This window comes from Ctenopharyngodon idella, chromosome 9, assembly GCF_019924925.1.
Source record: "Ctenopharyngodon idella isolate HZGC_01 chromosome 9, HZGC01, whole genome shotgun sequence".
NCBI classification, from domain to species: domain Eukaryota; kingdom Metazoa; phylum Chordata; class Actinopteri; order Cypriniformes; family Xenocyprididae; genus Ctenopharyngodon; species Ctenopharyngodon idella.
In genome coordinates this window covers 8077539-8090778 of record NC_067228.1, presented here as the reverse complement: position 1 = coordinate 8090778, position 13240 = coordinate 8077539, and the positions used below count along the sequence as shown (strand labels likewise).

The 13240-nt window shown below is 35.9% G+C and overlaps 1 long non-coding RNA gene across 2 annotated transcripts; it reads left to right on the top strand.

Annotated features, from left to right (window-relative positions):
• The first annotated feature begins 3883 nt into the window (after positions 1-3883).
• LOC127519279 (uncharacterized) lies at positions 3884-8092 on the top strand. 2 transcript variants are annotated; one of them, XR_007931760.1, is made up of 5 exons: positions 3884-4276; positions 5203-5244; positions 6733-6855; positions 7189-7245; positions 7334-8092. It is a non-coding gene; the product is annotated as an uncharacterized LOC127519279 (long non-coding RNA). The 2 variants fall into 2 exon arrangements; XR_007931761.1 differs by lacking the exon at positions 6733-6855 and having other exon boundaries at positions 3887-4276.
• Positions 8093-13240: the final 5148 nt, after the last annotated feature.

Sequence of the window (13240 nt, the reverse complement as noted above, 5' to 3'; positions counted from 1 at the left end):
CTAGGGTGAAAATTAGGTGTAAACAGCACAAATCTGCGGATTCTTCCTGTGTTTTGAGCTGATGTTGCAGTGTAACGATACTGGAAATGTTTTCCTGGCAAAACTAAGCCCCTTTATGTCAAATGAGCATAATTTAAATGCAAATTCACATAAATGTGTTCATTCTGACTGTCCTTTTATGGCCAGGTACAGTCTGTCCACTTTCAAATTGAAATTCTCAGCAGGATAATGCTCCATGTCACAGAACACACATCAATGGTGCTGACAGCAACCTGCAGTGTTCTTCATCACGCCTGCACAAAACAACAACAACAGCCTTCCAGCGAAAAGTCACTTCAGTAAGTTCCAGGTTATCTATATAATACATTAATGTCCTGTATTATATCTTCAGTGAATTCAGGTCTTTCTACATAGTTGCTCGAACAATGTCTCTGGTCGCTAATAAATATTAAGCCTATATAAAAATAGCGATCTTCTTCTTACACTGCGATGTCAACCATCGAGATTCATAAGTGCTCCTTGTATTCAGTACACACACAACGATAGTCCACGGGAATCAATCCTGTATTTAAATGCTTTGACGCTCCTAAAACTTTGCAGTGTGTATATGTGACCTTTATTCACAGAGACTAGATTTTCATCGCCACGTTCCACGGTATTTATTTGCTCTTTCGTCCTATAACTTTTCTTTCTTAGGCAGAAAAGATAGATTACCACTTATGTTTTTGCAGCTGCAGCAAACACAGAATACTTCAGAAACGTCAGTGAGCAAGGTCTCACAGAGCCCGTGTGCCATTTCCTTTTTCTGCTGTTTCATCTTTTTGTTAAAAAACATGAAACACCTGTATACTTGAACTATGTACCGCTGACAAAGCCAGCGAGTAGTACTTTGTAATAAATCACCTAATAATTGAGTTCAGTGTTTGCTATAGGGCTACATTGCGTTTCACTCAAGGATGAATGGGGAATTACTGCCATCTAGCTGCCAAGCAGTTTAATGACACATCCTGAATGACTATCTATCTATCTATCTATCTATCTATTAGAACGCTATCTGTTAGCATTGTTATTCATCCCAATAATGTTTTTGATTTAGCATTAACATGAGAAAGGCCACAACATTTTCGGTTATTAATGAAGCTGTTTTGGCAAATGGAAACAGAGAGCAGAAGAAACATACAGGGGGATGAAATGCTTGATTTCAAGTGTTGCACATTTCAAGTGTTGTTTCCTCATCTTTTTCTTTTGCCAATCAGTTCCTTCCACGTTAAATGTAATTTTTGCCAATTTCAATAATATGGTGACTACCCTCATTTAAATAGTACCTGCATTGTGTAAGCCTTAGTCATGCTGTAGTAAAGTGAATTAAAAAAAAAACACAATAATTGACATGCACAATTTGCTCCTAGTTCTCTGGATTTTGCGCAGCTTGTCAGGTGGTCCCGGTGGATCATTTAACAGAATGTGTCCTGTTGTAGGAAATAGCTTTGTGATTTTTATTCTGCACTGTTGAACATGCTGTGATCTTCCCAACTAAACGATTCCCTCCTGGTCTTTCCATCTGTTGTTTTTCTTCAAACAAAGCAGGGAGGTAGTGGGATTCTGGAAAGAGTTGAAGGAAAGAGCTGCTCTGCCACAGAAACCATACTGTTTAGGTGCAAGGAGGTGTCAGCTTCAAAGACCTTACAGGTTTCAATCCCAATTGCTTTTAATATTGGCATAGAAAGCTTTATAAAAACAATTCCTACAGAGGATCTCTTTCTGGTTGTGCCTGGTTAAATTTATGAGGTGCAAATGCTTTGTTTTGAGTAAGCATGTGAAACTTGACTAGACTGACATCTCTGTAACCTACAGCAATCTGTGTGCTCCTATTGTGCTGTAATAATGATACAGTCTGGATGATATTCAAATCATACTGGAAAGCATTCCAATGTGTCACTGCTGTTAAATACATATTTGTTTAGATATGTTTGCAAAGTACAGTTTATCCAAATGTTAAGTTTGATGTATTTTAAATTGATTTATTTAATTTTATTAAGTTTGTTGTATGACTACTTATACGGAAGCTATTTTTTTTACACAAAAGACATTTAGTGGTAAATATCTATCAAATAAAATATAGTGTAGTCTCCTCCAGGATCTTTGTTTGTCAAACACATTTTTTCTTTCATTTTTAGATTTTTTTCTCTAGATTCTCTAGTTTGTTTAATGTGATTGGATCATGTTTTGATACCTGGGGCATCACTTGACATAGATTTCTTTTCTTTTGCTGGTGTAAGCAGGGTTGTGACAAAACAAATATGATTCATACGGACCTGTGTCATCTGCTTTTGCTTCAAGCATGTTTGGCTTTTGAAGATTCCCTTGTTGTTTTGTAAATTTGGCTACAGTCTCTGTAAATGCTAGATACAATAGATAGATAGATAGATGCTCATCAGATGCTTTAAGTTGCTTTATATAAAACGTGTGTGCTAAATTATAAGTAATTAAGGACATCACAGATGGTGATGTTTCAGCTAATTATGAATTAAACATCAGTTGGTCAACATCTTATAAACATCTGGGGCATAATATTAGGCTTGTAGGGATCAATGATGTACAGTTTATTTTTTTGTAGTCCTGCATGTCTTATGTAGCACCATGGTCGTGGAGGAACGTTGTTTCATTTTTCTGTGTACATGCTGTAGCTGAAATAATAATAAAGCTATTCTGACTCTGATTAGGAAAATTATGTTGACAATATATCTGATGATCTAATGACTCATTTTTTAGTTGTCTCTCATTTTATCTTGGTATCGACTATAGGGGACTGCGACCTCATACTGTAAAACTACACTGGATTTTGTCCACTCTGCTTTAATGTACAATTGAGAGATTGTATTTTCTAAATAACAAGAATTCATTTTTAATGAAGGTGACATTGCCTCCTCCTTCCTAACAGGCTAATGCACAGTCAGCGGAGCGCTTGTCTCACCTCTTAGATTTAGATCTGCTGAGTCAGCTGTCAGTTCCTGCTGTCACTTTTTGTTTTCTCAATCACAGATAATAAAAAAAATCAGGGACCATGTGCACAATGTTTCTTCCCATCTATTTTAACTACAGCACTTGAAACCACAGTAAAACAAAAACAGTATAGTGTGTTGTACCTCTATAGACAGCAAACCACTTTATTTATGTAAGCTAATAAGTAAGAGTCAGAGGACCAATTTTTTGATAGTTTATGACGCTTTTGCAAACAGTGTATAGGGACTGACTCAAGAGTATTGTTGAGTAGTATAGGCCTACACTATACGTCTCTGTAATCTTATTTTTAGTTTCTGTTTGCCTGAGTTTGTTTTTCCTCTCCATTGTATAGTCAGTGCTAAAATGAAAGAATGAAAGTGACGTGTAGCCAATGGTGTTCCATACTCGGAATCTGTGCTCTGCATTTCACCCATCCAAGTGCACACACCCGGAGCAGTGAGCAGCCATGTTTGCTGGGGGGGGGAAAGGACACCATACTTGGCTACACGTCACTTTCACTTTTTCACTTTCACTTTAGCACTGATATAATGGAGAGGAAAAACAAACTCAGACAAACACAGAAACTCAAAATAAGATTACAAATGGCTAGAGAATAAATAATACTCTTTCTAGAACAGAAATGCTAAATTTTCTGAAGACAGAGGCATCATGCACAATAATGCTTTTAATGAATGAACAAGTTTTATACAAATTCAGTTTTAGCTCATGCTAGAAAACTGCCTCAACAGACAAGGTTAAGCTACATAACAGTGCGTGAGATAACACATAATGTACTGCAAGATGCAAACAAACATATAAATAGATACATTAATAAATAAAACTAACAGTAGACAGCTGTCCTTCTTACACACCATCGCCACCCAGCGGAAGAATAAATGCAACGTACAGATAGAAATCGAAAGTAAAGTCTGTCTACGGTATTTATTAAGTCAATACAAGGTTGTGGCGTAAACCTGTTGCTAGAAAATGAATAAAGTCATTTTGAATAACAAACCTAAGCTCATCAAATGGCTTAGTGTGGATTTAATGCATATTTTGCAACATGTTCAAGCTAAAGAACTTATAACAATGCCGGAGTACGATGAACTGAAGTCTGTGACAGTTCCCAGAGATAGGGTTGTTAAACTTTTGGACATCATCCTTGGAAAAGGTGAAAATGTGTGTCGAGATTTTCTGATTTTGCTGAAAGACGATGATGTGAATGAAATTTCTCCTGAACTCAGAAATTGGATCAAAACCGTGGACACTTCAGGTATGTTTCTTTGCAAAATACAACGTGCACATATAATTGTGCACTTATCATTTATGATTTAATATCGCTTAAAAACCAGTTCATAAAGTGAAACTAGTGGCCCATTTTTGCTGAAGGGTGTCCAAATACTAGCAACCAAATAGTCTTTTTCATAAGATAGGGTTTGGGAATACGGGAATAGGCTACTATAGGCTATGTTTTCGTATAGTGATCATTCGTGAAACTTTACTTAAATATGTCCAATATTTTCATCTTATGAATAAATAAACATCCAGCCTTAGTAAGATTTGTCTGCCCACCTTAGCAGATCATCGTATGCTCAACTTAAAGTCCAAAACAGTTAATCTAAAAGCCATAAAAGCGTTTTCTACAAGAATGAACAAAATGGCGTCGATGACGTTGAGTTTTGATGTAAAGAAAAAACTTAAAGAGAAAGAGCGAACTAGACTCAATATGATTTTTCTATATGAAACGGAGCCAAAAGACAAACCTATTATGCCTAATGAAAAATGGCTTCCAACCTAGGGTGAAGTTATTAAGTTGTCTTTATATATTAACAACAATTTGGGACAAATAATGTAATTCAAGGGAAAACGATGTCGGCTCCGTCAAGTGTCTTCTTTCAGATAGTTCAATTTTCGTATAGGCCTATTAAACTGCCCTGTATGGAAAAGAACTGTAAAATTCTTCAAAATCATATTTATATAAATTATATACACATTAGACTCAATTCTTGCAAACAAACAAATAAATAAATAATTCTTCTAACAGGTCATTACAAGGTTAGATTCAATCCTTTTATTAGTCTCACCTAAATAGCCTAGCTATGTGTTGTGTTAAGCTGGGCACTCTGCATTACTGCCCATAGGATGCTTGCATGATTTTTGCTATCTAAAATAACATGGTCTTGCCTTTTTTTCCTCTAGAGACAGCAAACACGGTGGGACAATCAGGCATCCAAGTAACAAGTTAGTGTGGTTTATATTTATTATAATGAGAAACATTATAGAGTGCAACGGCCGGGTTCCGGAAGTAAAAATTTATTCAAAGTCCCTTTATAGGAAAGTCTGTTCACTCAGCAGCCATATTTGCAACGATCTGGGCAGCTATTTCGGGAATCCAAGGCCAAGTCTGTGTTCAAAATCGCCCCCTATACCCTCATTTCATTCACTATTCCCTACATTACCCCACTAAAATTGTCCACTTGAAAGAGTGAATGAAAATGAATGAGTGAATTCGGACACTGAGTGTGCTGATAGGGCTGCCGCTTTTATATAGTTTGTGCTTTAATCATTTAAAACTTAGCAAACTGGCAGCTCCAGTAGTAAGATGAAAATATTTATCTTGAACTCTGTCACAATGCAGAAACCTTAATTTAATAATCACTTAAAAATGAACATATACATGATATTACACTGTGGCCACATTGGACCAGCGCAGTTTGGAAAATTGATTGATGAATGATTCAGCTGCGGGCGCCATCTTTTCTGTGAGATGGAAGAATTTATTTGGCACGTGACTCTCACAGTGCATTATAGGTATTCTCTAGCCTTTGAGCATGCATCAGTTGTACACTTGTTATAGCGGTGCATTGTGGGACTTGATATCGTGCACTATAGTTTCGGACACCACTACAAATGGCTGTCCCCTCAAATAGTGCCCTGTTTAAGGGTATAGGCAGTGATTTCGGACACAAAAATTCTTCAAAATCATATTTGCATAAATTATAAATATATTTATAATTTATAAATATATTTGATTAATTTTCTTCATAAGGATATTGATTTTAAACAATAACTTACAAAACTTTAAAGACAGACCTACTGTGAGCTACAATGTTGTTAATACATGGTATTTGCTTCTCCTGAAGCTGTAAGCCCGCATTATTTCAGCTTATTTTTAAAATGATCGTGTTTAATAGTGGAATTCCTGGTGAAAAACTACATTACCTATGATGCCGTACAGAAAATCACGCCAATCAGAGTTTAAAAAAAGCAACATGTTCCAAAATAGCTCTTTAGCTCCGCCCACTCTCATCAAGCACTGCAAATGACAATCTCCATATGCTCTCGAAATACTGAAATGTTTGTGTAGGCTATATGCATATTTTTGCCATCTTTTTCAATTGGATATGCTCTTCGCAATGCTTCATGGGATTGTAGTCCTTTCCCTCACTAAAACCGTTAAGTACACAGTCTTGTACCTTTGTTATTTTGTCTGATTTTTAAAAACTTTTTTGCTTCAAATCAAAGTTTGTGGTGTTGTGTAAATTAACCTCGCAGCTGATTGGCTTGGTTCATGTCTTATAACGAAGACTATTTTAAAACCCTTATGGGAAAAATGATTGAAAAAAATACTTACGGAACCAGCGCCGCCGAAAAAGGGGATGGGCGCTGTTGCACTCTATTGGATGTATAATGAACAATTGTATGAATTGACATATTTTATGCAAACAGGCAAAATCTCTGCATCTGATTGCAGCAATGTGAATTCACCTATCATAACTGGTGCAACTCTAGGCTCCTTTACAATGAACGTGACTAATGCACCCTCAGGCAAATCAAATGTGCCTGCAAATTGTAAGTGTAATACATGTGAATCTATTAAAACAGTTTTTTTTTTGCCAATGTAAATGTATAAAATTAGACTCAGTAACAGAGTCCAAATTAAGCTTAATTAATCACTCAGGGGTTAACTAGTTTGGTTAGACCAATTTTTAGGGAGGTTACATTTTGCTCAGTGTCATGTTCAAATCTGGGATACAGCTAAATGTTATGTTTTTTGTTTTAACTATTGGATTGAGTTTTGTAAAATGTGTCAAGAGGAATTGAACATAATAATAATAATAATCTCACAATAGAACATAATAATAATCTCACAATAATCCTATTTTTTATTTTTTTTTGTTTCAGGCCAGAAACCTGATAGAGACTGGGAAGGAAGAGAAAATGGTAACAGGCCAATACAAGGTTAGATTCAGTCTTTATATTCTTTCCCATTTTGCCTTTATTTTCCTTTTCATGTTATTATAATTTTTTTTTCTTTTTATATTCCCAGATTATCAAAAGCTTCTAAAAGCAAACACCAGTCATTTGGTTCAAAACGTGAAGAACATTGATGCAATTATTGATGATCTTAAGTTCTTGCACAAAGAATCAATTGCAAATGTGAGAGCGAAACCAACACGGCAGAAGATGATGAGGGAACTGCTTGACTGTGTGAACTGTAAAAGCTCTGCTAAGGAACTGGTCGATGCTTTGTTCAACCATGAACCAGATCTCATGAAGGATTTGCAATACTAAAGGTTGTATGGTTTATGCACCAGTTTAACAGCAAATATTACAGGGAAGCAATGGCATTATGTACCTTTTTTTTATTTTTATTTTTTTTTATGTTTTTAATAATTGATTGGTGATGGAGTTTTACTTTTTTTGTATTGAGAACCAAGTATATTTTTTACAAACAAGAGTACATATAACCAAACTTGGCATATAAATGATATATGGTATTGGTATCTATTAGGTTGCTTCTTTTTTTCCCCCTTTTTTTAAAAACTGATATCTGTGATGGTGTATATGGATGTGTATGTCCATATGTATAGTATTTTTTAATATTTTTAGATGTACCAGTCGATGTTGGAATGCTGGTTTTGAGTCTACTCCAAATTTTCCTACTAGGGACAATAAAGTATATTTCATTTCATTCATATTGTACATAATATAATAATAATGATTGGTCAGTGATTGAACCATTGCATGCTGAATACTACTATCCTCTGTGAACTAAAATAAATGATGTTGTCTTAACATAACCATACGCTATTGTTTGTTTTTGAGTTTAAGCACTTTTTTGTTACCCTTTTATAAAACGGTTTGTTCCTGTCCTTGATTCTGATTGGTCAATAACTGTGTTTTATTCACGATAAAACATGGCTATGACCGCTTCACCCAACGGTTCTGTGTATCACTACACAACACCCTTAGCAACCACTCTTAGCAATGTAAACATATGTTTGTTATCATTGATATTGTTTATAGAGTACCTCAGGGATAACATTTTTGTAGGCAAAACCCGGAAGCAAGTTAGCATTTTAGGACTTCCGGTTCCATCGCCCCGAAGTCAATGGGTTTTTTTAATGGGTTTTCGCCTGAAATAAGGTCTGTGGTTAACAAAGCCTCTAAATATTTTCACGTTTTGATCTATGACATAAAACATACCAGTTATAACACGCTTGTGATTTTTTTAAACCTTTATTGTGTCTTAAAAACGGCGAATGCTAACAAATTGCTAAAAGGGACTACTTCCTTTGGCGGGGACTTTAGACGTCGTCATGACAAACAGGACATTTGGACAGCGTTTCTCATGAAAAAGTGGATATATATTCATACACAGTGCAGATCATAATCAGCAAGCATGTTTTTAAATAAAGTTGTTTTTTAAATTAATTTTGAGGAAGCTTGGTGGTGGTGACGTTGATCCGCGACCATGATGTGCTGTAGTCCGTTTATAGCCTACTGTTAGCTTTTTATATCTGATGACTTTATTTAGGCTTCAAAATGTATAAATGTTGTGTTAACTTGTAAAGATTATCTTGATAGACAAAATGTGCAAGTGTCATAACCCTTTGTTAAACACAGCTTATTTTTTGCAATTTTCCAAAAGTCTATGGGAAAAATGCATAGGAACCCGTGCGCTGCTAACTTCTGTGTTGGCCTAAAAAAACACATCATCCCTGAGGTACTCTATTGAAGCTTACTGTATTATGTAGAAGAGTATTGTAAAAAAAAGGACTGCATTCAGATTTAGCATTTTCCTTCAGGTCAGTCCTATGTTCATAATAAAAAATCTGTTTCGCGTCATGCCTAACAACGCCCTTCAGCTGTGACTTATTCACGATACAGCACAGCCTCTCGTACCTTATTGCTTACTTATACACTATCAGAAACAAATTATGGTCACATACATAAAGGAACATGAGGTAAGACATCTCTCTTAGGACTAGTGTACATTTACTGATAAATTATATTTAGATACCAATTTACTTGTTGGCAATGTAACATCTTATAGGCCTATGCGTGGGAACTAAATTAAAATGTACATTTGCTAAAATGTTGTTCTTTTAGTACAACATTGAAAACGATGTGAAACTATGAATTATGTCAACAATTGTAATCTATATAGCAACCTGTTATATATAAACATGAAAAATATAAAATATATTATTAGTTTAAAAAATAACACTATTTTTCTTTCAGGCCTACACTTCTACGTTTCTTTACTTTTTACTATTTTACTTAGACTGCTTAGAACCAATTAAAAATCTTAGGAGAACCAATGGCGAAATTAGCCTTCAAAATGAGAAAATCCCATGGAGAAAATCCCTCACAGCCTTGTTATCATTTAATATGATATCTTGGTTATTTGCCCGGTTTCTAGCACAGCCGCGTAGAACTGTCAAAAACAACTGGAGCCGCAGTAACAGAATTCAGGCACTAGATGGCGATGGTGGTTTAGCACAGTGAGTGAAGAGAAGGAATGAGGAGCTTGAACCGTGATCTGTTGGCATCCAGCATGGCACAGGTAAAAATAAATACAACTGTAATCTTAATTATAAACTGTTGTTCACATTATAGAGCATTATTATACTCGGGTGGGTAAGTTACTTTTATATTCACATTCATCATATACTCGGGTTTGGGAGGCACTCATGCTTGATGTTTTGAGGTTTGTTTTTGTAAACATTTCTAAGTGTTGTTTGATTCTCCTCCATTAGACTTGTGGGAAATTTTAAGTGCTTAGAAGAATACACGAGAGCACACAAAGTTCTTTGTCTGGCATTACTTGCACTAGAGCAGTGGTTCTCAAATGGTTGGGCCATCCATCATCCATGATGGGACCCACATTTTCCCATGGTCATAAGCCATGATGAGTAATGATATATATAGGCCTATATAAGCCTATATATAAGCCTATATATATATATATATATATATATATATATATCATGGCTCATCATGGCTTATGACCATGGGAAAATGTGGGTCGTCATGTAAAAAAATGTAGTGATTGCAGTTACGTTGCGTTTATAACTAATAAGCGAGACGCTCGCGTTCTCAGTGTTGGTTTACTCATTTGCTTGCTCATGACAAATAGCAACACAGCGAAAAGTATTTCTAATATGTTGGACCTTTTATTGAGAGTAGCCTGTATTTACCTGTTGAGACGTGCCTTCACAAGCAACCATAAGAGCTTTTGTGATGTTTGAGTCGACAAAGGCTCGACATGCGAAAGGTGCGTTTGCAAAATATGCTGTATTGTTGTAATCCGCTAGGTGCCGCTAGTGTCACACAAACAACATACTAAATCAGACACGACAAATAAAAAAAACACCATTTCAACGTCAATTTAAATGTATGCCAGAAGTATTTTTTAAACTAATAATTAAAAATAAGTATAACACAATAAGTATTAGCAGCCCATTATAAATAAAAAATAAAATGTAATTATAAATATAAGTAGGCTATAATAAATAAAAATAAATAAAAATATCAGTATTCTTTAAAAAAATAAGTTGAAATTGTGTAAACTGATGACTTTTAGCAAACGCATTTAACATCCTCTGATAGGGTCAGACTGTCTTAAACAAGTTGTGACAAGTTTTCATAAAAAAATTGTAAAAAAAAAAAAAAAAACTAAGAAAATTTTCTTAGTTTTTCTAAATACAATGGGATTTTCGGTGATCGAGATCTGGCAGCAGCTCATTTTTCCTCTTGGGCGAGCGGTCCGCTCACAGTTTATCCTTAAAGAAAATTACCGTCGTTTGGCAAATAAATAAATTACGGACAGTTATACGCATTTCCAATCATGTAGGCTTTATGGTACACATCAAACAAGGGATTTAATAGTCATTTATAATGTTAATTTTAGTTGCAGAGTCCACGAATAGCTTGGCTATGCAGAGCATTCGCAGCTTATATGAACTGCACGCCACTGATATATATATACAGGTGCTGGTCATATAATTAGAATATCATCAAAAAGTTGATTTATTTCACTAATTCCATTCAAAAAGTGAAACTTGTATATTATATTCATTCATTACACACAGACTGATATATTTCAAATGTTTATTTCTTTTAATTTTGATGATTATAACTGACAACTAAGGAAAATCCCAAATTCAGTATCTCAGAAAATTAGAATATTACTTAAGACCAATACAAAGAAAGGATTTTTAGAAATCTTGGCCAACTGAAAAGTATGAACATGAAAAGTATGAGCATGTACAGCACTCAATACTTAGTTGGGGCTCCTTTTGCCTGAATTACTGCAGCAATGCGGCGTGGCATGGAGTCGATCGGTCTGTGGCACTGCTCAGGTGTTATAAGAGCCCAGGTTGCTCTGATAGTGGCCTTCAGCTCTTCTGCATTGTTGGGTCTGGCATATCGCATCTTCCTCTTCACAATACCCCATAGATTTTCTATGGGGTTAAGGTCAGGCGAGTTTACTGGCCAATTAAGAACAGGGATACCATGGTCCTTAAACCAGGTACTGGTAGCTTTGGCACTGTGTGCAGGTGCCAAGTCCTGTTGGAAAATGAAATCTGCATCTCCATAAAGTTGGTCAGCAGCAGGAAGCATGAAGTGCTCTAAAACTTCCTGGTATATGGCTGCGTTGACCTTGGACCTCAGAAAACACAGTGGACCAACACCAGCAGATGACATGGCACCCCAAACCATCACTGACTGTGGAAACTTTACACTGGACCTCAAGCAACGTGGATTGTGTGCCTCTCCTCTCTTCCTCCAGACTCTGGGACCCTGATTTCCCAAGGAAATGCAAAATTTACTTTCATCAGAGAACATAACTTTGGACCACTCAGCAGCAGTCCAGTCCTTTTTGTCTTTAGCCCAGGCGAGACGCTTCTGACGCTGTCTGTTGTTCAAGAGTGGCTTGACACAAGGAATGCGACAACTGAAACCCATGTCTTGCATACGTCTGTGCGTAGTGGTTCTTGAAGCACTGACTCCAGCTGCAGTCCACTCTTTGTGAATCTCCCCCACATTTTTGAATGAGTTTTGTTTCACAATCCTCTCCAGGGTGCGGTTATCCCTATTGCTTGTACACTTTTTTCTACCACATCTTTTCCTTCCCTTCGCCTCTCTATTAATGTGCTTGGACACAGAGCTCTGTGAACAGCCAGCCTCTTTTAGCAATGACCTTTTGTGTCTTGCCCTCCTTGTGCAAGGTGTCAATGGTCTTCTTTTGGACAACTGTCAAGTCAGCGGTCTTCCCCATGATTGTGTAGCCTACAGAACTAGACTGAGAGACCATTTAAAGGCCTTTGCAGGTGTTTTGAGTTAATTAGCTGATTAGAGTGTGGCACCAGGTGTCTTCAATATTGAACCTTTTCACAATATTCTAATTTTCTGAGATACTGAATTTGGGATTTTCCTTAGTTGTCAGTTATAATCATCAGAATTAAAAGAAATAAACATTTGAAATATATCAGTCTGTGTGTAATGAATGAATATAATATACAAGTTTCACTTTTTGAATGGAATTAGTGAAATAAATCAACTTTTTGATGATATTCTAATTATATGACCAGCACCTGTATATAGCTTACTCAACATAGCCTAAAAGGTAGGCTATGTTGTCCCAAACAACAGCTGTCCCAAACTAGTTTTTGATACAATAAAGTTAGTAAGTTGGTATGAGCCACTACAGTAGTCAAAAATATACAAAATAACACAAAGTGAAAATAAAATGGCATTTTAGGGTTACGGAAACAACAGTTACCATGGGAACTCTGTAATACTAACATGAACTGTTAATGAAATATGGAAACTGCTCCTGATGAATAGAACACATGCATGCGAATCCTTTCCAGCTAAGAAATTTATTTATACTTTTTGGTAATTTCATGACTTACTAATTGATAACATAACTACAGCTATGCAT